Source organism: Natrix helvetica (assembly GCF_964273705.1).
Source record: "Natrix helvetica genome assembly, chromosome: 2".
Taxonomy (NCBI): Eukaryota; Metazoa; Chordata; class Lepidosauria; order Squamata; family Natricidae; genus Natrix; species Natrix helvetica.
In genome coordinates, this window is record NC_138552.1 from 182891850 (window position 1) to 182919584 (window position 27735).

The window sequence follows — 27735 nt, forward strand, 5'->3', positions numbered from 1 at the left end:
GCCAAGCCACATATTATAGCTTCTTGCTTGGTGTGAAACCTGCTTACTCCATCTCTAATTGTCTCATCTTAGAACTTTGTCAGTGACAACTATATCTGAAACATAAATAGATGCTGTACTTTTGTCTTGTAGTATTCCTGTATTCTGGGCATTCAAGAGGCTTCCAGTTTACAACCATTCATCAAGTATTAAATGTGAATGAAACATGAATGGGGTACCTGTCCATTGCTATGTCATAAACAATGCCTAACAAACCACATGGTGGCCAGGATATTAGGCATGCAATGTTTTGGCATGTTGTGAATGCTAATAATGTGGTTGGTTAATCATAGTTTATGCTGTAATATTGCATGAACATAGCCAAAGACTGGCAACTATGTTTTGTTTTATAGAAGTCTGTTTCCTAATCTGTAGTTTTCTAGCATTAGAAGTCTGTTTTATAAAGGAAATGAATGTAGGAGATTTGTTCTCATCTTTCTCTCTCTTCCTTCCCATGATATTGGCTGTGTGCAAACTGTTTTTACAAGCCATGTACTGAACATGAATTCACACAACAAATTCATTTATAACTTTTTTAAATACTGTGATTGCCTCTGCAAACTCTAGTGTCTGTTAACAGGATTCCTTGTGGGTAATTCACATTTTAATTAATGTATAACTAGCTAGGATACAGTAACTGCAATCCAGATGCACTCTTATGCTTTTAAACAGCTGATCATGGTCAAGACTTAAATGTCTTTCTTTTTTTCCCATTCATGATATTATTATATTTTGGTCCATATAACTCCAAACTTTTTACATAAGACCAGTGGTCAGGTAGACGGGGAAAACACCTGGACTGGAAAATCAGGATAACTTCCAAATGATAGCCAAACTTCTATTTGTGGCCATCTAGTCACTGTTAACCCAAATGTGGTACATTCAGGAGAGCCCTAAATTCGTATCTTCACTGATTGGCTGATTTAAGCCTGATAACCATCTGAATGTATTACATAGGGTTATTGTTACAGAAGTAAAATCAGATGCCTTGAGCTCTCTCTGCCCACAGTCACTGAAATGATGATCAATGAAAGCTGAGAAAGTCGATTAATGGATGAGTTAAGTTTCTGTTTTCCAGTTTTAATAATAACTGTGTGATGTTATTATTAGTTCTTTGGGAAAAATACTGTATTTAATTAAGACTCAAAGTCATTTGGTTGTAGTTAAATAATGTATTTTCCACCTCTCAAAAAAGCTTACCCTGTTTTCCTGAAAATAAGACCTCCCTGGATAATAAGCCCAATTGGGCTTTTGAGTGCATGTGCTAAAATAAGCCCTCCCCTGAAAATAGGCCCTCCCTAAAATATTGCAATACAGCAGCAGCCATGAGGTGACTACGCTCGCCCCCTCCTGCACCTCAAAAATAATAAGACCTCCTCAAAAATAAGGCCATTTGCTTATTTTGGGGGGGAGTCAAAAGAAAATAAGACCCTGTCTTATTTTTGGGGAAACACAGTATATGTCTATGGAGGTTCTTAGTCATCCATGTCATGGTTGTTCCAAATGTAATTTTTTGAAGTGGCAACTGTACTTTCTGTTTTTTCTTTGAAGACATTTCCCTTCTCATTCAAGAAACTTCTTCAGAGGTGAAGAAGCTTTTTGAATGAGAAGTGAAATGTCTTCAAAGAAAAACCAGAAAGTCCATTTGCCTCTTGAAAAAAGGACCTTTGGGCCAAAAAAAATCTTATAGTTTTTTTTTTTCAAAATTAAAGAGAAAACTATAAAATGACGAAGTAATTATGAGGAAATAAATTATACAATGCTACCATTGCAACAAAATAGGAATGACAGGGATACAGAATAACAGGTGTTCACATTATCAGGTGCTGGGGCTTCCAGTAACAAGTAGCATCAAACCAGGACAGAAGATCAGGAGCAGATAGAGAAAACATCTGTTATCTCAAGTATATGCTACAATCCACTGTTGCTGGGTTTCCAAAATCACTGCTTATCCTCATGCCTTTCTTTACAGGTAATAGGTTAAGGCAGCAATTAAGGAGGCAAGCAGATGATGGTTCAATAAAAAAGCTGAATCAGCATGCCAAATACCCACTAAGGTATCCTGAGAAAATGTAAATGTTTCAAACATAAATACAGAGCAAAGAATATTTTAATAATGCCTCCCTCTGATTTTCCATGATGATAGCCAAATTAGTATTACTATACTAACCATGGTTAAGGGCTCAGGGACCTTCTTTTCCTCTTAATTCAAGCTCCCATGGATAGAAAATCCTTTGCACAGTTTTATTCTAGATTGGGATGTATGTTCACTGTCATTCACTCCTTAGTCGCTACCGGTTTAAAGCCCTATAATACAGTCTACATCAGGCTGCCCACGAATAAGTATTCAGAAATTCAGCTGGTCCAAAATGCAATGATATACACAATATTGGGTGCACTTAGATTTGTCCATGTGCCATCACTTTTTTGCAAGCTGCATTGGCTTCAAGTAGGTTTTCCAGGTGCTGGTTATTATCTTTAAAGCCACACATGTTAGCTGGAAGACTGCTAGGCTCCACTAGTTTCCTCTAATTCCAGATCCAACAGTATGGACATGTGTCTGTTTTGTTAAATAGGGCCATCTTGTGGGATCCTGATGATGTCTGAAGGAACAACCTTCCCTCCTAAGATCTGACTAGTCCCAAGCTTGTTAGCTTTCCAGGATGTCATGGAAACCTGTCCCACCCTTTAGCTAGTAAAGATGGACAGTTGAGTCTGAGGGTCTGTGAGTCACTTTGGAGATGCCTTATTTTATAATTGAATTGAATTTCTCTGTTCTGTTTTTCTATTGGCTTTTGTACATACCTTTTCTGACTAATCAAACAAAACCATGAGTAAGAGGAACACTTCAGGAAAGGCTTGTATGTAAGCGGTTCCTTGACCTTTGTAGCTGCCTTATGCTAGATAAAATAAATTCAGGAAAGGTCCTGGAGTCAAAAGAATAAGGAGAAAGAATATCTCTTGGGAGGGGATTCCAGGTCTGGAGCCCACTACTGAGAAAAGCTGTTCCTAAGTGTGGTTGTGCCAGAGTTAGAAGAGACTAAAGAGCCTGAGCAGGAATAAGTAAGAAGAATGTTATTCTATATACCAGTGGTGGGATTCATTTTTTTTTACTACCAGTTCTGTGGAAGTGGCTTGGTGAATGTGGTGTGGCATGGTGGGCATGGCTTGGTGGGCATGGCAGGGGAAGGATACCGTAAAATCTCCATTCCCTCCCAATCAGCTGGGGCTTAGGAGGCAGAGAATAGATGGGGGCAGGGCCAGCCAGCGGTGGTATTTACCAGTTCTCCGAACCACTCAAAATTTCCACTACTGGTTCTCCAGAACCTGTTGAATACCACCTATGCTATATATCCATGGTAACGACTTTCCTTAAAATTCTAGAAGACACATAATACTAGATGGAAAAATGCTATTTTAAGTATTATTTCTTGTTAATGAAAATCCTTGGGGGATGAGATGAGATTGGACAAAGTTCTCACGCTACCAATGGTTACATTTGTGTCATTCGGTAGAGGCTATGTTAAACTATGATCATAAGAACCAATATATAGTGATAGCATCCATATAGCTGCTTAGAAAGAAGATGAAAAAGTTTCTAGAGGAAACGGCTAAGAGATAGATAGCAGTATTTTTCTTAGTACAAGATGCAGGTATTGTGATAGGGAGCCACAGTACATTACATGCTTTTTGAATAATGTTAAGCGTAAGTAATAATATTAACAATTTTACTGAAGTTCAGTAAACAGCTATTGAAGCATACACCAGTAATAATTATGCAGTCACTCAAGCTTTATTTTCAACTTTTGAGAACTCTTTCTCAATGATAACAAATCTTCAGGGCCAAACATTGTCTGATGTTTGGTATGGATTTCCATTCAGACAAAACAAACAAGCTCCGCAAAATCTAATAGCCTGAAATTATCCTCATTATAAAGTTAAGCAGTTGCTGAGTATAATATGAGCAGCATTTCTTGATAATAGAGCTTTAAACTATGAAGGAATGCAAGCCCTGTAAGAGAATGTAAAATATGGAAGTACTTAAAATGAATTTAAAATCACTGGGGACACATTAAAAACATTTGAGCCAACTGGCAAAGGATGAAGCACATTTAGAAACCAATCTATTCCATGATGTTAAATTTTGATTTTATGTTCAACTGTCTAATTTATTTTAATTTCTAATAATGTGGAATAATATTGGTGATTTGCCTTTCTCTAAAGAGGAATCATGTAAATAATCATCAGCATTATTTCCCTTCACCAAATGGTGTTTCCTTCTTCAATGTGCTTTCATTGGTCAGGGTTGAAAAAAGGAAATTAAGCAGGCCCCCGACTTGGCTATCAGGCAAATGTTTTAATACCTCATTAATGATATTAATCCAATGGGGCTGATTTGAGTTAGCTCCTTGAATGCACCGGTTCCAAAAATAAATTGCACCTGCAGGAACTCTGCTTGGATCTGTGGGCCTTCCAGTGCTACAAGCGCACCGAAGTTCAAAGTGATTTCTTCTATACAATTAACCTCTGCTCTTCCTGCAATTAGTTACTAACGTTTGATAAATGCAGAACTGTTTGTCAGTTACTGATTCACAGGCTTCATACAGTTTACTAGTGATATCTTTATGCTCTGAAAACAACAAGAAATTCATGATCTCCAAAACCTACAATTTTTTTTTACAAAAATAAAAGTTAAAGGACAGGTTTAAGAGGGAAGGAGAAGAAACATTAAAAATGTACAAGATGTATATCTCTCTGTGTTATGTATATAGCTTGTCCAGCATCCTTCTGAAAGAGAGGGCAAGTACTACACTGGTTGTTTGGAGAAAAACATACTTGGGTTTCAAATAAAGCTTTAAATGATCTGGAGGAAGACAGCTGCATTGGTAATCTATTTTGATTCAGATCCATGGCAGCACATTTTCATACTTTCCTATTTTTGAAGAAATGAATTAGCTGTAAAGATCATGGGCGTACATTTATATACATATAAATATTATTTTTCTTTAGTTTTTCTAATCCATAATTTCTCTGGAATTTCATGTGCATTTGAGAAGGTTGCTGTGGACTATAATGAGTTTTAGAGTTATATATTTTCTTTGCCTTTCTGAGACCTCATTTATCCTGTCATTCTAGGAAGCCTACTATCAGATTTTCCCCACTGCCATTTGGAATTGGATATTTAACTCCAAGGGGTGGCATTTGCCATAATCAATATCACCTCTACTTTTATGCCACCACAGACAGCTTCCTTTTTGACATAAGGGATCTTCAGACACATCTGTCTTAATATCTTTAGCCTGTCCTCAGCTAACTAGTCACAAAGGAGAAATGAAGGTGAGGAACAAAAAAATATTTTAAAAGTTTCTACACTTCTTTCAAGCATCTTCGCTTTCTTCTTTTCTAACAGTATGTAATGCTATAAGGTTAACAATATTTCCATTCAGTCAGCCTTGTACCTGTTAGGATCAGAATTGCCTTCCTATAATCCACTACTTATTTTGTGATGATAGTTTCATGACATCCTTATCGTTGTTTTTCTTTTTTATGTTTTCAGATTCAGTTTTAGAGCCAGAAAAATCCAGTTTTAAATAATATAATATTGCAATATACAAATAATTTTAGTACTGATTCTGAAAAACGGTTACTAGTTCAAGATCATGCCAAAAACCATCCAGCTGTTTTGGAACAATTCTTGGAATTATCAATCCCTCTGTCATACAACTGTGATTTACAATAGTGTAGATAGTGTGATATGATAATTTCTATGTACAGTGTAGGTAGTTACATGCAGTGCACTAAACACAATTCACAAAGCTTCAATAAGACTTAGAGCAATATTTGAATCTTGAGTGAAACGTTTATAGCTAGAATACATAGAAACCTATCAGTATTCAGATCAAGGAATAACAATATGTTTAAGGACAACTCTTGTTATTGGAAATTCAAAGACTACGATAGATAAATATACATTTAAAGGAATTAGTAATATTGGGAAGATGGAGGAACCAGAAGTGAAACAGAGTTAAGTGCTGCTTGAGAAGCAAAGGTATATGGTAGCCAGTGACGTGCAGTCAGGTGAGGCAAGTGAGGCACAGCCTCACCACTCTCATCATGAAAAGAAAAAAAATGTAAAAGGAAAAAGGCGAGAGCTGAGGTCAGGCTGAGCTAGTTACTGCCTCACCGTGGATGACTCTGCTTAACTGTTAAAAAAAGCCTCTTAAAAAGCACCCTCTACTATGAGGCAGGAGAACTGCATGCGTACTACAGCATGGCTCTTTGCCTTGCTTCCTGCCTCCTCCTGTGGTCTCCTCACTGGTGCTCTCCCTCACCAAGTGTAGTGACTTCCTCTCCAGGCCCCCATTCATTTCTCTCTCTCTCACACACACAGCTGGATAAAACTATATAAAAATCTAGCCCAGCTTCACTGATTACAAGTTTGAAAAGGCAATGTGGCTCCGCCTGCAATCAAACTACACTTGGGGAGGGAAAGCACAAGCGAGCACTGAGGAGACCACAGGAGGAGGCAGGAAGCCAGGCAAAGAGCCATGCTGTAGTACACACACTTTCCCCCAGCCTCTTTCTTTTGGAAGGCTCGGATTGGCTCCCCTCCGGCTTCTCTGCCTCTCCTCTCACCCCAGCCTGCCAGCAGGAGGTGAGTGGGTGGGCTTTATTGTGTTCCAGGCATTTCCCACCCAGACAGCAGGCTGCATTTGCAATGGTAGAGGTGTTTGAGGAAGGCAGCAGGGGAATGGGGGGGGGGGATGGCAGAGGAACTGCTTTCAAGCCACTGGAAAAGATATCCAATCCAACTTTTGTGTGTGGGGGGGTTTGTTTGAGAGTGAGTGAGAGAGGGAAGGGGGTAGGAGAGATAGTCCAATCCAACTTCTGTGTGTGTGTGTGCGTGTGTTTGAGAGAGGGGGAGGAAGGGAGAGAGGGAGGAAGGAGGGGAAGGGAGAAGAAAAAGAAAAAGAAAGAAGGAGCAAAGGAGAAAAACAAATGCTGTCGCTTTAAATCGGAACTGAGCATGCCTGGCTGTGGAATTCTGGGAGTTGAAGTCCACAAGTCTAAAAATATTTGAAACCCAGCACTGTGTCAGTGCCTCACCAGTCACAAACCTCACCGCACGTCACTGATGGTAGCATATCTCACAAAATGTCTTGTCTCCTGAAAGCACATTGCTCAGCAGCAACATGATAAAATATCTTTTGGAGGTGTATATTCCACCTTGACTCTTCATCAAATTATGGCCAATCAGTTTCATTTGGCAGATGCATCTCCCAGCAATGGCTGGCTCAGAAGACACCAATATTAATCAAAGCAACATGGCTGCTCTATTAAATAGTTCTGAAATACTGTTGCATTTCACAAACACACTTTGCTTGGGGAAGGCCCCTTGGAAAACTGCACTGTTGGTGAAAAAAATCCCAAAGTATATTATTAATGTCAGTAATTCTTTTACTGTTGGCATTAAATTAGTGGTTTAATTTAATTTCGGCTTTGAATAGTATATAGCTAAGTTGATCAGCCTGGTTGCTATGAAACTCTTCTCCCTGCTGTCCTCTCCTGTTCTCTCTGTTTCTTTACCTTCAAAACCTGAGATGCAGCTTTTTAATAGCCAATGGCCATTGATTGATTTATTACTCAGGTTTTAATGCTGCTGGATGAAGACAATGAGTTGGGCATCCAAAGGGATAAGGGGTCAAAAAGTAAAGAAGGTGATTGTGAGCAGGTCATTAAATTCGTTTCCTTTTGTATACCTGCAATGTACATTCAAAAGGGATGGGACTTTTGTCAAATGGTTATGACAGCCAGCTCTACTTCTTCATTTTCCTTTTAGATCAATATGGCTAACCTTTTTGTCCTCACATGCTGAAATCACATGTGTGCATGCCCACACCCATAATGCAATGTGCCCCACTCCCTGCACATGCGTGCATGACCTCCCCACACTCCCATCCACCCCATGCATGCACGCAACCTCCCCTCCCCATTTTGGGTCTAGTAGGCCTTCCTGAAGCCTCCTGGAACTAAAAATGGGCTGTGGGGGCTGCTCCCCCTGCCCTGCCACATGTGTGCATGACACCCCACTCCCCATGCATGCACACATGTCTCTTGCATGCATGGCAGAGACCTGAAAATCTGCTGACCAGTGGGAGGCGCACAGTATGCGTGGCTGAGCTGGGTGCAGAAAGGGCTCCACATGCCACCTGTGGCATTCATGCCATAGGTTTGCCATCACGATACTAGATGTTTATATTCAAAACAGCTTACAATTTCTATTGCATAGCTGAGCTTCAGTCCAGTCTACACAGATGATGTAAGTCACCTTTAGAGCCCTGATGGGCAATCTTTTTATGCTGCAACCATAAAGACAATCCTTCAAGGCTCCCAGGGGACATTGCTGCTGATTCCATGAAATAACAGAAGGTGGATTGGTGGGTGCCATTCAGCTAAGGTTAACTGCCAGATGTTTTTTGCTTCAAAGCTTAACAATGTTGCTACCCAATTCTGACCCTGTGAAAAAAGGATGTTAAGCAGTAGTGGGATTCCAAAATTTTCCTAGTGGTTCATGAGAGTGTGATTTGCATGCACAACACTCAAAAACCGCCCTCAGTGTCAGCGCTGGTGAGCTGAGCTGTTTTTTTCAACCTCGGCTGAGGCATGGCAATCCACTCTGCCATGTGAATCAACTGAGCTAAAAAACAAGGGAATATAGGACAGGGAACAACAGGAGTGGGAGGGCGGGGCCAACCAGAGATACTATTTGCCAGTTCTCAGAAGTAGTCAAAATTTCTGCTACCGCTTCACTTGAACCAGTCCGAAACGGCTGAATACCACCTCTGGTGTTAAGGGAGGAGAAAGGAGGGTAAAGAGAAATGCACATATGCTACAGTCTTCAGATGTTCTAACCCTTGTTTAAAGAAGGGTTTATTGGACACTATTTCTTTTGCTCCCAAAGGTAGATGAAATTAAGATACCCTAGATTCTTCTTAATTAATTAATTCTGTATCTTTATATTCTACTTCTTAAATTTAACAAACATTTGGCATCCTTTGGGATCTTTTTTGCGCCTGCTTAGTCACAGATAAATATTCACTTGAATAATGGAAGCATATTGCTTGGATAATGGATTTAAGTTTTTAACCTTAATGTTTTGGTTGGTTTTTAGTCTTATGTTGGGATGGGATCATGCTGATATCAATCATGCAATATCATCCTTTCCTATGAACCTCCATATACTAGTAAATATTGACAGAACGCTTCATATGTTTAGATGTATTTATGAAGGCTTTCACCGAAGCCCCTAGGTGCATAATTGTGTGAATGCTATCTCACCGTAGTGTTCATGCTATGAGTATTGTTGTCAATATTTGACACTCAAAGGCTCTGAAGAGTAGACAATTTTAGAGCTTCCCTAAAATTTTTATCCTCAGGGAAGTCCTGCAAAATATTAGAACAGCTCCTAAGAAGGTGCATTGGACTCCCTATTTCTCCACCTCAGCCTACCTTTTTTACAAGAATGTATTGAACTGGGTGGATTTAGCTAGTAGAGGTAGTTCAGAAGAACCTGAGACCTGGGTCAAGAAAGTCTTTTAAGGAAAACCAACATTATGAATTAGCTCCAGAAGCAAATAGGTAACAAAATGAGGCACTGCATCTTTGGTATCAAAGAACAGAATACATTATGCTATACCTGATTATCAGCTTTCAAGTTGTTTCCAAAACCAATATTAAATGGGTTCAATAATCTAAACCTGAGATAACAAGTCACTGTCATCAGAGTCTTTTTCTTCAGGAAGGCTTACAATTGGTGCATCACCAGACTCTGCTGGCCACCAGGAAAGATTTATCACTAATGAGTATCAACTTCATCTTGCAGGGATTAGGTCTGCACATCGTTGTGACCCATCCAAGCAGTCACAGGTTCTATGCCTCCCTCAATATCTCTGGTAATGGGTATCTGAACAGCGTTTACTTTGTATTACAGCATTAACATCATTGGATAGAAAACAAAAGTGAGGATTATTTAAAATGAAATTGATACGATACCTTGGAATATCCTTCATTAAACTTTAAGAGGTTTTTGAGAAAATCCAGATAGGCTTTTATTGTTACTCTTTTGCTAAAGGAAAACTTTAGATTTACTTTAAATTTTAGTTAAAGTAGAATTGTTTTTACCTAGAAATAGCAATAGCACTTAGACTTATACACCATTTCGCGGTACTTTACAGCCCTCTCTACGCAGTTGACAGAGTCAGCATATTGCCCCCAACAATCTGGGTCCTCATTTTATCCACTTTGGAAGGATGGAAGGCTGTGTCAACCTTGAGCCTGGTGAGAATCAATCTGCCAAACTGCTGGCAGCCAGTGATCAGCAGAGTAGCCTGCAGTACTGCACTCTAACCACTGTGCCACCATACCTAACCCACAATGCAAGACCAAAATGAAACAGCAGCCTACTTTAGGAATAAACTAGCATAAATTTTTAATATTTTTCTTTCAAACCTCTGGTCCATGCACCATATTATAAAAAGTCCTTGGGAAGCTGTCAGCAATTTAAAGCAAAGCTTTGATGCTACTTAGCATTGCAATGGGGGGTGGGGTGGGGTGGGGGGAAATCTGTGAAAGACATAAGTCCAAACCTCATGTAGATTGCCATTTTTGACTCTTGACTTTCAGACATTTTACCCTAAGATTTTGACACAACTACATTGTTGGTCTGTTGTATTTAATGTACTTCATTCAGTTCCTTCCCCCATGCCCCAAATATTTTTTTTACGGAGAGCAAATAAATAATCCTAAAAATATTGAAGTGTTTTAACTACCAAGATTTTCCATCCTTTATGGTTTTGCCATCAGCTGATCTTAATAGGTTCTCATAGAGCCCCTTGACACTGCCTGGATCATAGTATAATTGCCAAGAGTCTCAAAAAGAAAATGGTGAATTATTTCTGCCTTAATACAGCTGAAATTTGCCTGTTGTAACATGATCTGACTCACCCATTTTCCTCCAGGAATAAGAAGTGGGAATAGTGGAAGCGAGGTTGCCACATTTAGTGTGTAGAATATAGCAGCTATTAACTTTTTGACATTTTTTTCTTACGGATTCTTATTGGTGTTGACTTCAGATCAGAGTATGATATCATATGTAGCTTGTTGATATGTGACCAGAAGCCTTTTGAAACACCCCTTTTTTGCTTTAGGAATGGGGGCAGCAGGGAGGTTTACAAATCAAGCTTTTTGCACCCCTTTCTTTCAGAAATGCAGAAATTAAGGAAAGTTCAGCTAAACTAGTCATTTTGCGATCTCATTTCACTGCAAATAACATGAACAAAAAATAGGATTTTCACAGCATATGTGGAGAGGAAAAGCCTTACTAAAAAGCTTTACTAAAAAGTCTTACTAAATACTGTAGTTATTCAATGAATGTGGCAGTTGTTAAATGAATGCATTTTATCCAATGGCTGGTAAATGCCACATAAAATATTAACCTGGACATCTGAACAGAACACATTCTCTTGCCTACCAACTTCTTTTATGAAAGTTTGCAGTGAGGAATACCTGGTGCAACTACTGAAAGAGAAGGTCTATATTTTTTCTGGACATTGTATTCTAGTATACATAACATTATATTGTTGTACCCATGGCAACACAGATTACCAGATTCCTGGGTCGGATGATGCTACATGGATATATGATAAACCCTCAACCATGGATACCCAACTATGGACATGTGAAATTATGCTTATTAAATCATACTCTGTTCCCCAAAAATAGGACTTACCCCCAAAGGGGGGTAAAATTCAGCAGGTTCTGGAAAACTGGTAATGGAAATTTTGAGTAGTTCCAAGAACCAGCAAATACCACCTCTGGCTTGCCCCAGAGTAGGGAGGGAATGGAGATTTTGCAGTATCTTTCTCCTGCCCACTAAGCCAGGCCCACAGAATTGGTAGTAAAGTATTTGAATTTCACCACTGCCCAAAAGTAAGTTGTAGCTTGATTTTTACATGTGTTCCCAATATAAGTCCTACCCCCAAAATAATCTCTAATTAAGACCTCACACACTCCAGGGTGTATGGGTAAAATGAGGTGAGGATGGGGGTGTGGAGCTGCCCTACTACTTACCTTTGGAGTTGCAGCCTCACACACCCTGACACCTGCCTTGCCGGCCCATTTCTGCAGCCAGCAAGGCCTGCAAGGCTTTCCTGAAGGCCTCTGCAGCCAATAACGGAGCTTAGAGGAAAGCCTTGCTGGCCTCAGAAGAAGTTCCTGAAGGCCTCTGACAGCAAAATGGAGGCCGGGGGCGATGCGTGTAAGTGAGGTGAGTCAGTGTATGACACCCTCCACCGCAAAAATAAAACCTGGTGCCTTTTTTAGTGGGAAAAAAATAAATAAGACAGGGTCTTATTTTTGGAGAAACACAGGTAGTTAACAGCAGTAGATGAAAATTGAAGGTCCTGATTTAGTTCAGTCTAATCTCAAAATATATTTGATTGAAAGCCAATTTGATTGATTCAACAGAAGTTATGGAGTCTGCCTAAGACATGTTTGGTCTGCTTTTGTTCTTTCATGTATTCTTCATCTTAAAAGTGGATTTCTCCCCCCCCCACCCATAGTTTTAAACTTATGTCAGCCATGTGTGAGCGTTAGCCATTTATAAATGCTAGTGGGTATTTTCTTCTGAAACGCTCCAGCAAATGCATTTGGAGGATTTTAAAATACATTTGGATGACTGCAGTCTCCCCAGTGATTTTTATCACTTTTTTTTAAAGCAAACTGCCTAAGAGCATGGTAAAATACAATGTTTAGTCTTTGAACTTAAAAATGTCTGGAGAGTGGCTTAATACTCCATATACTAGGTTTTCTTTTTTTTTTTTAATAAGTCAAGGCTTTGGAATATAACAGCTCTATTTTGATAGAATGAAAGTGCCTCACAATGTGTGCAAAAGTGGGGGGGGGAAGAATTGTAAGCCAAGAGAGAAAGAGAACTAAAACATCCTTTTGGGTTCACAATTGACATCAATATTTTAAAAAGCTCAGCACTGGTCTGCTTACTGCTGGAGCAACTATGCAACACTGAAAGAATACGTACAATATTAAGTACCAATTGGGTGGATGGTATCTAGCTCAGTTTTGCACTATTCCATTTCTAGAATTGTTCCTTGATACAATGTACAAATATTAAGTTAAGACTATTCTGCAACTTCAAGTATGGGCAAAAAATTGGAGAGGGAAAGAAGAACAGCTATAGTGAGAAAGATGATCCTATCTGTGATATATATTGTATCATATGCTTAAGTAATGTTATCCATGTCAAGTAGTCGTCTTTCCTTTAATTTCTTTTGTTCCATTTTTTTTTTCCTTTTTGGAAGATGGGAATTACATCATCCCTTTTCCAATCTTCTGGTAGTTACTCATGCTCCAGGATCTTTGAAAGATGGTTCAGTGGTTCTGAGATCACATCTAACAAATCCCTCAGAATCTTGGGATATAATTCATCTTGTCCTGGTGATTTGAACTCATCTAGGGTGGACAGATGCTCTCTTACCTCTTTCTTGCCTATTTTAAGTTGGATTCCAAATCTGTTTTTTATAGTGCTGTTTTTGATAAGTTTGACTGTTTTTTTTCTTTTTGTGTAGATACATGCAAAAAAAAAAAAAAAAACAAGTTAATAAGTTCAGCTTTCTCCCTGATGCTCATCACCTTCTTACCATTTTCTACCATTAATGGAAGAAAATCAATATGTGAAGATTTTTATTCCTCCTCCTTTCTTGAACATCATTTAAGGCAGGGATAAATAACTTCTGAATGTATTTTTCATGAAGGTAACTCTCTCTCTCTCTGTGTGTATGTTTCTGGGTGTGTATTTATTGTAATCACAATTAAATGTAACTCAAATAAAAGAAATACACGGCAATAGGCTATAGCAATCCCTGCAGCCTGAGATAGCTGATCATCAGGAAGCCCATGCTGAAACTAAAATTAAGAGTGGGACGGGATGTTTGCTGTATGCTGCAAGGAGGTAAGTTAATAAGTATAAATGCCTATAGAATGTTCAAATTATTAGACTTATTTTTTAAAAAATGCTTTAATATTGTTCTAGATAACTTAACAAAATGAAGAAGCTTTTAAAAATAAATGCTTGTTCTGAAGAGCCCCAGTGCTATTGTATCTTCTTTTAAATAACAGAGAATAATGTGTAGTTTCAGAAAGCCACATCAATTTTAACAGCATCTGAACAAGTATAGTCTGAAATGTAACAACACAAGCAATGTATATCATCTGTACTGTTCGCTGTGTGCTGAAAAGGGGCAAATTGCTGGGAGGCAGAGGCAGATTTCACCCCCTGGTTTTCTTCTACAAAAGCTAGGTGTGTCTTATATTTCGGAGCATCTTATACTCTGAAAAATACAGTACCTAGAAGAAACACCTGCCTGACAGATTTGCAATAGTTCCTTACCAGGATGCATCCTGGTAAAGTTGGGAAACAAAATAAATAAAACCAATCTATTTTTCAGAAAGTCTTTTAGATCCTCAGGTACAGAAAGTTTGCTTTGGATGTATGTGTGACTCAAAGAAGTGATGAAAAATAGTATCAAAATACAGCGAAGAGACAGCCAAGCCTATTTGATATTTCTTTGAGCTCATGAATTTTCTTTGGCTTGAAACACTAGCGAAAACCTTAATTCTTCATCTTCCTGCAGGTTGTCTAGAAACATTTAGAGATAAACATGCCATTAACCTAAGTCATAAACTCTTCATCTATGGTGTCAGTTCCCAGGAAGATTCATGTCTCATGCATTACTAATCCAGTTTTACACAGCTCAGTATACTCAGTGTATTCCACCATAAAGACATGTATCAGTGCTAGAGTTGTATATGTCTAGATCATGTTTTGTGAAACAGCTTTTGTGAAACTCTTAGTGGAAGAGTCGGAATTCATGCCAAATGCAATTTCTGGTATTCAAAGTTTGTAATATTAAACTATCTTTTATTTTGAATAGCTCCTTTTACAAAGCTATTTGTATAATTTTGGAAGTTCTACTATTTTTAATTTCCTTCCAGAGAATGTCCACGAAGTTCTGGATGATTAATATAGCCAAAAAACAGTAAGTCTATGTAAATCAGCCTGGATCACATTACAATTAAGATTTGATGGTGGCATGATTCAGTTTGGATGATGCACAATTAATTCTTCTTGCTTCTAGGTTCAATTGGGGAAAAATGCTTCAACAATAGATTGTAAAAGAAAACATCAAAATGCCTAAGGATCTTAAGTTTCAGGTTTTTTTTGGTTTTTTTTGGTTTTTTTTTTTGCAGAGTGGGATGAAAATATCAGCACTGATTAACTTTTAAAGGATACTAACCCAGTAAATGTTCAGCCACACAATTTAAGTTTAAATATAATGGAATTTTAAAGTATTCCTCCTAACTATTATATGGCAGGGATGAAAACAAGATGCACAACAGCTAAATAGCCACCAAAGTTTTCCTGAGATTGCTCTCTTTGGAGCAAAGAGGCTTACAGGCATGGTTCATAAGAGAGTCAAGCATCTGGGAAATCAGGCAACATCAATAGGTAAATGGTGGCATGATTTAAGTAATTGCCAGAATTGGCCTCCTGAGATTACTGGTTACTGTAGGCTGGGAAGTTGGCTTAACTAGAAATGGAATCTCTCCTAGGACTGATCAGCAAAATTCCAACTCACAAACAGGGGTGAAATGCCAGTTGGAACTGGTAGTAAAAGATGCTTCCGGTTCCCTGAACCGGTAGTAAAAAATGCTTTAAAAAAGTTTTTTTAAAAAAGGTTCCCATGATCATGCAATACAGCTGATTGTCACAGCTGGTGAACCTTTTTTAAAAAAACTTTTTTAAAATCATTTTTTACTGTCCATTCACCCAACTGGTAGTAAAAAAAAATGTTTTAAAAAGTTTTTTTAAAAAGGTTCTGACTATCAGCTGCTTGACAATCAGTTGTGCTGGGGGAATGTCGTAACCTTTTTCTTTTTACTTTTTAAAGCATTTTTTACCACCTATTAGCCCTAACCGTGACTCTGTGAGGTTCCTGCTTGTTGCAGGGGCCATTTTGTGTGAAATCCAGCTGCTTCTGCATTGTGTGTGAGTCAGTTGTGTAGGAGTCAGTTGTGTAGCTTTTGTGTTAATTTTGTGTAAAGCGTGACAGTTGGTTTTTGAGCTCTCTGTAATTCTGTGGGGGTTCCTGCTTGTTGCAGGCACCATTTTCTTTGAAGTGCAGCTGCTTTTGCATTGTGTGTGAGTCAGTTATGTGGCTTTTGTGTTGTTTGTATGTGAAGTGTGAAAATTGGTTTTTCAGCTCACATGACCATGACCACCAAGCCACGCCCACCCAGTCATATGACCCTCAAGCCACGCCCACCAAGCCACAACCACAGAACCAGTAGGGAAAATGTTTAGATTTCACCACTGCTCACAAAGTGATACACAAACAGCAATGCACAAACCATAGCAACAAATAGAAGCAACAGAAGAAGAAAAAATCCATCACATAGTCAAAGCAGTTCAAAGCCCTCCAAACACCTGGGTACAGTAGTAACCATTTCAATTGGATGTTGTGAATCATCCCTTTGATTCAGTTTGATTTAAAAGGAGGGGAGAGTAAATAGATCTGAAAATAATTCTCCAAACAGAACCAAAATTGCACATTTCCTTTGTCTCATTTTCAAAACAACAACATAGAACAAAACACAAGACTGAAAAAGATTGTAACATATTAAGCAAATGAAACCTTTCTGATACCACTTTAAAAAATAATGTCATTCCCCCCCCCCAATTTATTCCTGCTTCTGCATAATGGCAATATTTTTCTTACCCCTCTGATGAGTTCAATATTCCATACTAACTTGAATAAAGTCCAATGTAGAGTGATCCTTGAACCAGGTTCTTCCCCCTCCCCTGTTAATCTTCGAAAGTGCACTTATGACTACTTTAAGATGGAAAACACTTTTGTAAATGCTGATAGATTCTTCTGAATGCTTCTATTCCACACTCAAAGATCGCATCCTACAGCTAATGATCCTTATTCAATGTTGTTCTTAAATCAGTGCTATTTAGGTGCATCACATTGCCTCTACCAGGCATTTTATGCAATGAATAGAAACCACTCTCACTGCAAGTTTGAGTACAGAATAACAGTTTGCCTAGATTTATGGAATAGGTATTTGTTGAGGTTGCACACACTTCAAAGACATGTGGGAGGACAATTTTTGTAATGCTTCAACTAACAGCATCTTTGTAGATTATTAAACAGTGCAAGGAATATATATTTGTTTTTCATCTGTTTTACAAACGTCTGAATGTTTTTCCCCACAATGCTTTGTTTCATTGCAAAGCCATCCCATTAAAACATATTATAGCTTATGATTACTCCTTCCTTTGGATTGAAACTTAGGCCACATGACCGAGAGACTATGTTTGTCTTCCTCCACCCCAGCATTTAATTTGTTTTATTTTGTTCTCATTTCATTAAAAATTGAAGGGAAAAACAAGCAGAGAAAATTCTGTGTGCATTTTTGGTGGACATTTATCCTAATTTTTGTATCCTAACTCACGAACACTTGTATGGGTCTGTCTTCCCAACAATTGTTCCTATTTTTAAAATTATTTACCCCATAAGAAGAGACTGTCCAGTCACTTATCTGAAATGGTATAGGATCTCCTGCTTGAGCAGGGAGCTGGACTAGAAGACCTCCAAGGTCCTTCCAGCTGTATTCTGATTGATTGATTGATTTTCCAGAGAAGAATATCATCCTAAAGTTCAGATACTAAATTTAACCCAATCTTTTGGTTTGTATCAGGGGTGTCAAACTCACGGCCCAGAGGCTCGATGCATCACGTGCTGGCCATGCCCATGTGATACATTACATGACAACAACATGACAACATGAGTTTGACATCCCTGGTTTACATGAAGATTCAGAATATGATACTTAAATAAAATTGAGTATATGTCTATGCAGATTCTCAGTCATCCAGGTTATGGTTGTCCCAAAGGTGCTTTTTCAAGAAGCAACTGGACTCTCTTGTTTTCTTTGAAGACATTTCACTTCTCATTTAAGAAGCTTTTTTTAGCTCTGACTGGATGGTGAGGGATGGAAGAATGTATACTCCTTGCAGACAGCTAGACATTTGTATTATTTTAGAGAATCATTAAGGTCCTTTGGAAGTTTATCTGTGTCCTCAGGGTCACCTGAGTGTGCAAATGGGGGTGGGGAGCCTTCTTGGAACTGTTGAAAGGTGTTTTAGATAAGATAGATGATGTCATATCCCCACCGTCTGTTGAGACAGGGCTATTCAATTTTGACATAGATGGCCTCTTTCATCCCTCTTTCAAGCCAATGGTCTTCTCTGTCCAAAATGTGGATTTTGCTGCCTTCAAAAGAGTGGTCTTTAGCTTTTAAATGCAGATGGACTGCTGAATCTAGTCTAACTTAGGTGGGAAACACCATCAGGACTAGAAGCAAAATGTTTTCAAAGAAAAACAGAAAGTCCAATTGCTTCTTTAAAAAGCACCTTTGGGACCAAACTGAATAAAATTATTATTAAACCAACTTCTCCATCTATAGTATATGAAAGAATTACCACCAGTGAAGTAATTGTTGACAAAATGATGTAAATAAAGAGTGATTCATTAACCTATATGTTTTAGATGCTCAACACATGTGAACAATGCTATCATCATGAGGAATTATATATCAACGATTTGGGGCATATAAACCCTATTTCAAGTAGTTTCAATCTCCATAGGCAAACCTGAATTGCCAAGGTTTGAAAATATTTTCCTTGTCTGGACTCTTAAAATTTATTGAATCTATGGACCTGAAATATAGGAAAATGAAGCTAACAGCATGTTGATCGCAGTGGCATTCCTACCAAGTGAAAATGGATAGAGCTGGTTGTGTAAACATTAAGATAATGATGGGGAACTTGCATCCTCATTTGACATGGAATAAGTACTTAATCAGTAAATTGGAAGAATCGAAATCCTGAAACCTGTATAAAAAAGGAAAACTGAGCAGGATTACCATAGTAATTTGGTAAATAACTGAACCTTATAAATGCACCACATTGACTTTTATTTATTTCCAACAAACTCAAATATGTGCAGGAATAACAAATGTTATAGAACATTTTGTCTGATGGCCTCTGGCAGACTTAATCATCTGGAAAATGAAAGCCACGTTATGCATCTTCGTAATTACTCTTTCTTTCAGGCACAAAAAGAACGAAATGAACTGGCATCTGCTCTGGGGTTCAGAGTTACTAGTCTAGGATTTTGAAATGGATTCCATCTAAAATATGATCATTTATAACTCCTCACAATGGTTCAACTTTGGGGAGTTCCAGTTACACCAAGGCCTTATTAAAATTTCCAAGAGAAAATGGTTTAGATGGCAAACAGTGGTTGGAAATTAAGCAACTTAGATAAGTTTTCCATTTGGAAGAGGAGGCTTATAGTTTAAAGGCATCTTATTAAATTTGTATCACCAAATTTTGAGAACCAATAAGTTCTCCAATGTTTTTTCCCTGTTTCTTTATTGAGGCTGTCCGTTGGCTAAGAATTCAGGTTCTGCAATATATTCCTAAGAATTCTGGATTTTGTCAATTTGGATAGTCCTTGATTCTTATGGGAAATAATCTTTCCAAATCCAAAGAGAGCACATAGGAAGCTTTTGTTTTTTTAAGAGTGCTAATTGCAAACAAGAAGAAAGAATGATGAATGAGCTTTTTTCATTGCCCAAAGGCATAATCGGCTTATGCTTTGGCCTCTTCGATTATTATGTCCCGTACAGCAGTCTTCCTGGAGTCTATTGAATTAGCAGTTTATAAGAGATGCAATAAGTCAGTAAACAAATGGGTACACAAAGAAGCAGCTTGAAATGATGGCAACAATTTGGTGAACTGAGAAGATACACTATGTGAAAACAGGAATAACAGATTTAAATCCAAATCTGTGCACCACTTTTGAGGTTCAAAACCAAACAAAACATTGCTAATGGACATATTACCAGAGCTACTAGAACTAGAATGGATTTTTAGCCAGCATTTGATCTGGTTTATAGTCTATAAGCAAATGCACATGGATTGATTATCCAACATCAAATCACTGTCAAATGTTAGCATCCATGTAGATAGATTTCATCCATTACCATCTATCCCTAATCTTGTCCTTGAGGTCTTCCAATGGTTTACCACTGTAACTGAGCCAATCCATGTAGCTGTTCTCTTTTATTTCCTTCCTTCTTTGCCAGATTAGAGCCTAGGCTAAGTCTTAGCAAAAAGTATCCAACATAGGTTAACCTTGGATAGTTTTGCCTCAAGCAAAACCTCTGGGTTCATTTGGTGTTTGATGATCTATCAGGTTCTTTTCTTCTTGTAGTGTAAGAGATTGCTACTCCAATACCCAGCACTGAGTTAATTTAATCCTGATAGCAAAAAAGAAGTATTAAAAGTTATTAGACACCAGGGCAAATATTGTACTAGCTGAAGAAGTATTTCTTTCTTTATGAAGTAACCGAGGAATGGCTAAGGTAACTTATAAGTAAGTAAACCACTCTTGTCAAAACAGACAAGAGCACTCGAGACAACACAAGGGGGAAAAATAATTTTGAAAACCCAAGTTTTTTTAAAAAAAAAAACCTTTGAAAATACAGTAAAAAATGGTTTGTGAGGAGAAGGAGGTAAATGAAAGGTTGCTATTCCAGTCAAATGAGGCAATATGCAACACAGATAAGGATTAGTTTATAATCTTAGGCATATCTGTTTCACAAGAAGTATTTCTTACTAAAGGTATGGATAACAATGGTCTGTTTTGCCTGTAAATCACAGGTACAATCAAATCCCAAGCATGCTCATGCTATTCTAATTAACTGATCTTTCTTTCCCCCTTAAATCTCTGCGGTGTGAGATGGGTGGCCATATAAACTACTTAAACCATCACACAATAAATGAATACATCCATTTATCCAGCAAGCCAGCTGCGGGAAATCGTATCATGCCTTTGAACCTATGAACCTTTTGATCCCTGCAGCAAATAGTGAGAGACAGGTAAGGGGGGGAAAGTTTCAGGTGATGCCCTGTGTTTGTATCTCACCTGCCTTGTTGTTAATTCAAACAGTGTCTGGGTATGAGGGGCAAAAGAAGATTCCTGTTTCTCTCTTCCCTTGTGTTTCCCTTTCTTCAGAATGAAGGTTAGATAGACATGGTATTCTTCTTTCCCCTGGATTTCTTAATAAGAAATAATAAGATTTTACTTCAGACATACTGACTATTAATATTTGCTGGGGTAAACATAGCAAATATTTTGCCTGCAACACACTATATTAGGAATATCTGTGTGTGCTCACATAGTTTAATTAAATTATTCTGCATTATTTTGTCATTCTGTTTCTGTTTGAGGAATTAGCCTCTCACAAAATCTCCTGATGATTTCAAATCCAATACTAGCATACTGTTGCCCACCTCTCCACAACCAGGATGTATACACAGCTTATGCAAATACCCTCAGGATTCATCTCGGCTACCAGTTTTTTTTTCAAGATTTAACTTTGTTCTGCTTTGTGCTAATGAAGTGTTGCCCTTGCTGGTTAGCCCTTCCAATATGACTGGGAATTCGACTCATGTCTTGACAGAATTCTGCATATGAAGTAAAGATTGCCTTTCCTTTGAAATTCTGCACAATGGGGGCAGGTTTAACATCCTTGATATTGAAGTAATGGGTGCTAACTTAACCTAGGCACTGGGTCACATTTTTACTGCTGTCATAATAATATAAGATTGAAAATGCCACACACTCTCTCTGTTGTTTGCCCCTCCTTGTAGCACTGATTCTTCTGTTTTTGCTACCTAAGTAACTCCAACTTGATTCACCCAGTTCCTGACAGTAATTGTATGGGTGTATCTTTCCACTGACATCAAGCATTCAACCAGCTTCTCGTACCTTAACTGTACCACTCGTATTACTTCCACTTAATACTAAAGTAATATCTTTATAATTACTGTTATTATACAATACCATCATCACAGATGGCACCTTAGAGTTTCACAAGAACACAGAGCTTTGTTCCAAAGAAACGTACAGTCTGAATTATAGATTATGTATATATTAATGCCAAACTAAATTATACATTACATATTGAAATCAAATGGGATGGTAAAAACATTAAAGCAAAGATGTTGCTCAACGATTGCCAGCAAAATTATAATTCAGCTCAAAGCCACTATCTCTTTTCTCTCTCCTCCAGACCAAAACATATCACCTTGGGAAAGAAGAATTTAGAGGAGACAGAATCTAAAAAGACACCTTGGAAAATCTGTGGAAGCATCTGTTTCTTCTATTACCTCTGTCTTCCTATTCCTCAGTGTCATTTCTTGGGCTTTGGGGAAGGGAAGAAGAGGTAGCTTGTCAAAATATTTGTAAGGTCCCTTCAGGCTTCCTGAATGATGGATTGGCACACTGCAGATTGAGAAGGAGAGAATTCTCCCTAGGAGTAAATTGGCTCAGTGAATAAATGTAAAGTTTTACTTCCTTGTGTTACCCTTGGCTTCCCCATATTTTTCACTTTGAATTACATCATCATTTTTTTTAACATTCATAAGTCTCACATCATTCCACTACTTAAATTGGTGCTGATCTGGTTAAAAAAATCAACATCCTAGGTTCAGAATACTGAAGGCAAAAGGAGAAGTGGATGGCAGAGCATGAGATGGTTAGATAGTGTCATTGACGCAGTGAACATGGGTTTGGGCAGACCCTGGGAGAGAGGAGACGGCAGGGGATGCTGGGGTCCATGAAGCTTCAGGAAATTGACTTAACAACTGAACAACAATAACATAAGTTTCAGAAAAGGACTTTTTTTTTCTTTTTGACTCTGGTATGTCATTCCAAGAGTTAGGAATTTATTGACTAAATGAAGCTATTACCTTTTTATTTCAAAATAAATGGAGTAGGGATCATGGCTGCCTTCAAATTGATCACTTATGTATTTATTGATCAAATTTATATGGATGCTCATCTCATGAAAAAAATGACTCTTGGTGGTGTACAATAAAACTATGAAACAGTTACATAAAAATATTCAGCTAAAATTAAATACTTAATTAAGATTAAAAATTGCAATAAAAGAATAAGAGGGCAGAAGAGATCAACAGCAACTGACCCACCTCCATAACCATGATGTTCTCTTGGAGCCCCCAGACCTAATGGCATAGACAAGTTTTGAGAGACTCTAGAAAATCAACAGGGATGGATCCAATCTCACTTGGGGGGGAGGATGTTCCCTAAGATGGGTGTCACAACAGAGAAGGCCCCACCTTCTGAGTCCCACCAAGTTTATCTCCCTAGCAGATGGGACCTACAGCATAGTTCTTCTGTGAGATCACATAGACTACATGATGAAATCTATCCAAAACACTCTGTTAGGAAATAGTAAATTGCTCAAGCCTTATCCCAAGAGCAGGACTTTATTCTATGCTTAGTTCAGTACCTGAAGCAATCTTAGGGTTTAGTATAAAATTTAAGTTAAAATATAATCCGAGAGTTATAGTGCTATTTTGGTTTTTCCCATATAATCCTGTTTGATTTCAATGTCCATTAATTTTAATAGAGACTGAGCAAGAAATATATTAACTTAGGATGCAATGAAGATGAATTGTGAGGATTCAAATCTTCATTCTGTCTCTGGGTTTTCTTGACTGTTTAAAAGATGCAGACTAAATCTTAGTATACACCTCTGCTAAAAAAAATACCATGTCTACCCTCCCTACCCGGGAAACGATTAGAATAAAGACAATGTTTTTTAGGTGAACAAAATCTTTAATATTTTTTCTAATCAGGAAAATGTCACAGTATCTTCCTCTGCTGTTCCTTTTTTGAAAGGTTGATACTATATTTCATTTTGCCCATGTCTTTGCTCTTTGGGAAATGATTTCCAGATAATATTCTTATTTTTATGGAGTAGTTTACTGTTTAGTCATAAAGTCATCTTGCAAATCAGTTGGTTTATTACAGCATTTCTTGATGTATCAGACAAATGTTTTGGTTTAAAATGACTGTTGGTGTAAAACCTAAATCAGAGGAATCAAAGAAAGTTTGTTGTTGTTTTTAATTAAACAATTTGGGACAGCCAATGCATCCCACTGGATATCCTTTGTTCTGTATAGAATGAGTGCAGGATCTTTCCAAATAATTCTTTCCCTGCACCTACACCTACAACTAGTGTTTTCTGGGACAATTGAGTTAGAATTAATACATCAGTCCTACGGATTGCAAGAAAATACTTTTCCCATAAGCAGAGATCTACACTATTTTCAACTGCCAATCATTTTATTGTGGGAAAAAAATAGCCTTTGAGCTGGTGGAAGAAATTCTTTATGCTTTGATTGGGTAAACACTGCATCTTCATTCCTATGATTATTCTACAGCTTTAGCTGTGCCAGGGACTTCAAAAGCATTTCAGAATTAAAGTTCAGATAAACAACATTTTTTAACATATAATAATAATGGAAAAAAAACACAGACTGAAGCATAGTAATAAAAAATCTCATAATAAATGATATTCTGGGAAAGATAGTAAAATGTGTTTTTTTAAAAACATACTTATTTAGTAATTTAACCAAGATGTACACCTTTGATGTTATATTTGTTTGTTGTATGTTAAAATATTTATATGGCCACTCAAGTCAAACAATACAAATTGGGTGGCACACTGCAAACTAAAGAACAACTAAAGTGAAATAAACAGTACCAGCTAAAAGAAAACATAATAATTAAATGGAGATCAAATACTCAGATTCCTTATCCCCTTCTATAAAGAAATTGCAATCCTCTTGGTCAATTGGTCAATGAATTTATATAATATTGCCAAGAAACTGCGTGTTTGTTTCTAAATGTATGACTTGACTCTACAAGTACTTCTAGAAATTCAAGTGGCTCCCAGCAGATAGTTTTCAAAAGGTCCTCAAAAATATGGGTCTTCTTCCAAGCTTTGAGTTAGTGTAGTTGGAATCCTTTGTCAAGTACGTAATATGTTGTGTTGACTAGATCTTCAATCTGTTTATTGCTAGGATTTTATTTTTATTTTTGTAAAAAAATAATCTAGGTTATATACTTGTTCTATTTTTATGTTGTAAGATGACCAGAATAAATTTGAATTAGGTGACATCTAAGTTGACATAGTGGATAAACCTAATTACTCTTCATAGTTATATGTGCCTAAAGAGTCACCTATAAATCTCATGTCCTGTTGAGCAATTCACTAAGGTAGGAATTCCCCTTTCCCCTCTAACATGGTGAAATTTTACAGTAAATATATATTAAGAAATTGAAATGTTAAGTAGATTCCAAGAACTAAAAGTAGCATAAATGGCAGCCCCAAAACTGGTTTCAAATATGCATCTGTAAATGCTATTTTTTAAAAAGTAATGAAAGTGATAATTAAACAATGAAGAAGCTGAACATTAATGACCCATTCAGAGCTGTGTTTACATTTCAGTCAAACTAGAAATGGGGTTCTTTCTTAAAAATCAGATATGTATGATAAAGTTCTTGCTTATCTATAAACAGGCAGGGACAGGTGACAATATTCAGGATGTCTTTTTTTCAGTTGCTGTTTCACATTTTAGACCTGAAAGGTCAAAAATAAAGGTGAAAATAGAGTCATTTATTTCTCAGCTTTTCTATGCCAGAGGTGGAATCCGTATGTGATTTATAGAATGAGTTGGTAGAAGAAGGCTGGTAATAGAAGGAATATTACTTTACCACTTCAAGCAACAAAGATCAGTATACTGTTCTTTTCTATGTTTTTGTTTTAAACTTCTATCCGGAAATTAAAAAGAAAAAGATATCTGCAAGAAGATTCCAGCCCTCTACTCTGAAAGTTTTCAAATATGCAAGGATTTTGTTCATTTAGGAAAGTATTTAAAAGTATTTTCCTTACAGTATTTTGTATTGTAACGGCCTGGGTGGTGGATGGTGTTCGTTTGTTGACTAGGGCTGGTTTCCAGATGTTTGGTAGGCGGGAGGTATCATCACGTTTATTCATGTTGTGGGGGTGTTCACACACACACACACACACACACACACACACAATCTTCTGTATGTGTCATATCAACAATAAAAATACTGGTGGCAGTTCTTTAGCTTGTGTTGGCCTTCAGTTGCATCAAGTTCTCCCCTACATTGAATCTTGGATATAATAATGTAATGGCATAGCGGATATGTGTAGAGACATATTTATGGATCCAAGCAGTGTGGCCCTTGTTAATTGACAGAAATTTTGTCAATTCACAGATTTTCCAAGAGTTTTTGAATATTTTTTTGGTATAGCGCCTAGGGGAGTCAATAATCAATGGGACCACCACCATTGATTTATGCCTTAATCTTTCAAGTTCAATTTTCAGATGTTGATACTTTGAAATCTACTTCAATTCTTTGTCTTCTAGTCTAATATCCCCTGGTATTATCACATTAATTATCCACACTTTCTTCTTTTAAACCACAGTTAAATCTGGTGTGATATTGATATCAAGTTCAAGAAGATTTAATTAAATTGAGGGGGTGTGATCCCATAGGAATGTTTGGCCCTAGACCTACGTTTTTTCTCAACTGCTGATGTTTTTCTTGCAAATCTCTTTCTTAACTAATAATAAAACGGAATATTCTGAAACAGATTTCTCTGGGTCTCACAGAATAGCATTAAACAATCATGAAAGAATTGATTCTAATTCCAGTACATTCTAATTTCAGTCCACCTTCTCTGATGCTATACTTGCATCCCGAGAATACTTTGTCTTCTACTTTGCATTTTGATGTTGAACACCAGCAGACATTCCCAGTTCTTTGTTATTTTCCTTGCCTTAAAAGAAAATTATGGCTGTTTAATTAAAAACTATTTATTATTTATTTATTTATTTATTACTTGAACTTATTAGTCGCCCCCTCTCCCCACAGGGACTCGGGGCGACGTACAAAAGTATTATATAGCGTACAGAGGAGGTAAGAATAAATAAATAAGTTACAATACCTAAAAAAGTTAAAACCCCAGTGAAATTAACCCTTAAAAACTAAAATTACCAATTAAAAATGCCCTGGGCTGGAGAGGTTGTAGAATTATGCCAGGTCAGCTAGTCGAAACAGGTAGGTTTTCAGCTTCATACGGAAGGAGCGAAGGTCGGTTGTAGTCCTGATGTTTGGGGGGAGGTCATTCCAAAGGGTGGGGCCCACTACAGAGAAGGCCCTACTTCTGGGCGCTGCCCTCTGGCACTCTCTGGAGGACGGCACCCGGAGTAGTCCCTCTCTGTGTGAGTGGACGGGTCGCAGGGATGTATGGGGCAGGACGCGATCCCGCAGGTAACTAGGCCCTGTGCCATGGAGCGCTTTGAAGGTGGTAACCAGCACCTTGAAGCGCACCCGGTAGGCCACAGGAAGCCAGTGCAGCTCGCGCAGGATAGGTGTTATATGGGAGAACCTCGATCTCCCCATAATTACCCGCGCGGCTGCATTCTGGACCAACTGCAGTCTCCGGGTGCACCTCAAGGGGAGCCCCATGTAGAGAGCATTACGGTAGTCCAGGCGAGACGTCACCAGCGCGTGAGTGACTGTACGCAAGGCCTCCCGGTCCAAAAGGGGCCGCAATTGGCGCACCAGGCGAACCTGG